Raw genomic sequence first — 3,001 nt, 5'->3', positions numbered from 1 at the left:
GAGCTGACCTTCCAGAAGTGCTGACACAGGCTTACAGACCCACGGGAGGAACAAACTCCAGTCAGAGATAGCAAGAACATCTAACACCAGAGATCAACAGATGGCGAAAGGCAAATGCAAGAATCTCACCAACAGAAACTAAGACAACTTGGCTTCATGAGATCCTAGTACTCCCACCACAGCAAGTCCTGGATATCCCAAAACACCGGAAAGGCAAGATTTGGATCTAAAATCATACATATCTCACAATAGTGCTAGAGGAATTTAAGAAGAACATGAATAACCTTAAAGAAATACAGGTTAGAGGACAAAGCACAGCTCCCTCCCTAGCAAGACTCTGCTTTCTTGTGGGACCTACAGATTGGGCTGACAGGAAAAAATAAATAAAAGAAATACAGGAGAACACACAGGTAAAGAGGTACAAGACCTTAAAGAGGAAAAAAATCCCTTAAAGAATTACAGGAGATCACGAGTAAACGAGTAGAAGCCCTTAAAAAGGCAATACAAAAATCCCTTAAGGAATTACAGGAAAGCACAAACAGGTGAAGGAATTGAGCAAAATCATCCAGGATGATTAGGTAGAAATTCAATTTCTACCTAAAAATAGAAGTAGAAACCGTTAAGAAATCACAACAGAGAGACAACTCTGCAGTTGGAAATCTTAGGAAAGACATAAGGAAACATAGATGCAAACATCACCAACAGAATATAAGAGAAAGAAGAGAGAATATCAGGAGCAGAAGATACCATAGAAAACATTGACACAACAGTCAAAGAAAAAAAAAAGAAAAAAGTTACTGACCCAAAACATCCAGGAAATCCAGGACATAATGAGAATACCAAACTTAAGGATAATAGGAATAGAAGAGAGTGAAGACCTACAACTTAAAGGGCCAGTCAATATCTTCAACAAAATTATAGAAGAAAACTACCCTAACCTAAAGAAGGAAATGCCCATGAACATACAAGAAGCCTATAGAACTCCAAATAGACTGGACCAGAAAAGAAATTCCTCTCACCACATAATAGTCAAAACACCAAATGCACAAAACAAAGAAAGAATTTTAAAAGCAGTAAGGGAAAAAGGTCAAGTAACATATAAAGGCAGGCCTAACAGAATTACACCAGACTTCTCACCAGAGACTATGAAAGCCAGAAGATCCTGGATAGATGTCATACAGACCCTAAGAGAACACAAATGCCAGCTCAGACTGCTATACCCAGCAAAACTCTCAATTCATAGATGGAGAATATAAGATATTCCATAACAAAACAAAATTTACACAATATCTTTCCACAAATCCAGCTTTTCAAAGGGTAATAAATGGAAAACTCCAACACTAGGAGGGAACTACATCTCTGAAAAAGCAAAAGTGTAATCTTCCAACAAAACTAAAAGAAGATAGCCACATGAACTGAATTTCAGCCCTAACAACAAAAATAACAGGAAGCAACAATTACTTTTCCTTAATATCTATTAATATCAATGGACTCAATTCCCCAATAAAAAGACATAGACTATCAGATTGGGTACGTAAACAGGACCCAACATTTTGTTGCATACAGGAAACCCATCTGAGTGACAAAAACAGATACTACCTCAGAATAAAAGGCTAGGAAGCACTTTTCCAAGCCAATGGTCCCAAGAAAAAACTCGGAGTAGCCATTCTAATATTGAATAAAATCGACTTTCACCCTAAAGTGATCAAAAAAGATAAGGAGGGACATTTCATATTCATCAAAGGTATGATCTACCAAGATGAACTCTCAATTCTGAAACTCTATGCTCCAAATAAAAGGGCATCTACATTCATGAAAGAAACTTTACTAGAGCTCAAAGCACAAATTGCACTGCACACAATAATAGTGGGAGATTTCAACACCCCACCCTCTGTAATGAACATATCAAGGAAACAGAAACTAAACAAAGACACAGTGATACTAACAGAAGTTATGAAACAGGTGGATTTAACAGATATCAATAGAACCTTTTATCCTAAAAAAAAGATATACCTTCTTCTCAGCACCTCATGGTACCTTCTCCAAAATTAACCATATAATTGGTCACAAATCAGGCCTCAACAGATACAGAAGATTGAAATAATTCCTTGTATTCTATCAGATCACCATGGACTAAGGCTGCTCCTCAATAACAACATAAACAATAGAATGCCCACATACACATGGAAGCTTAACAACACTCTACTCAATGGTAACTTGGTCAAGGAAGAAAGAAAGAAATTAAAGACATTCTAGAGTTTAATGAAAATTAAGCCAAAACATACCCAAACTTATAGGACACAATGAAAGTAGTCCTAACATTAAAACTCATAGCTTTAACTGCCTCCAAAAAGAAACTGGAGAAAGCAGTTTCTTGCTTGCAGTTTGACAGCACATCTAAAAACTCTAGAACAAAAGGAAGCAAATTCACTCAAGAGCAGTTGAAGGCAGTAAATAAACAAACTCAGGGCTGAAATCAACCAAATAAGACAAAAGAACTATACAAAGAATCAACCAAACCTGGAGCTCATTCTTTGAGAAAATCAACAAAATAGATAAATCCTTAGCCAGACTAATTAGAAGGCACAAAGACAGTATCCTAATTAACAAGATCAGAAATAAAAAGGGAGACATAACAACAGACACTGAGGAAATCCAAAAAATTATGAGATTGTACTATAAAAGCCTATACTCAACAAACGTGGAAAACCTCGATGAAATGCACAATTTTCTGGACAGATATCAGGTACCAAAGTTAAATCAAGATCAGGTCAATAATCTCAATAGTCCCATATCTGCTAATGAAATAGAATCAGTCATTAATAGTCTCCCAACCAAAAAAAGCCCTGGACCATATGGGTTTAGTGCAGAGTTTCATCAGACTTTCAAAGAAGACTTAATACCAATATTCCTCAAACTATTCCACAAAATAAAAACAGAAGGTACTCTACCCAATTCATTCTATGAAGCCACAATTACTCTTATACCTAAACCACACAAA

At 36.3% G+C, this 3,001-nt stretch overlaps 1 non-coding gene across 1 annotated transcript; it reads left to right on the top strand.

Annotated features, from left to right (window-relative positions):
- The first annotated feature begins 280 nt into the window (after positions 1-280).
- On the top strand, positions 281-374 carry LOC116086744. Its single transcript, XR_004117096.1, has one exon. It is a non-coding gene; the product is annotated as a small nucleolar RNA SNORA49 (small nucleolar RNA).
- The last annotated feature ends 2,627 nt before the right edge of the window (positions 375-3,001 follow it).

This window comes from Mastomys coucha, unplaced genomic scaffold (genome assembly GCF_008632895.1).
Source record: "Mastomys coucha isolate ucsf_1 unplaced genomic scaffold, UCSF_Mcou_1 pScaffold12, whole genome shotgun sequence".
Classification (NCBI taxonomy): domain Eukaryota; kingdom Metazoa; phylum Chordata; class Mammalia; order Rodentia; family Muridae; genus Mastomys; species Mastomys coucha.
The sequence above is the reverse complement of the archived record's forward strand: the minus strand, read 5'-3'. Positions and strand labels throughout refer to the sequence as shown.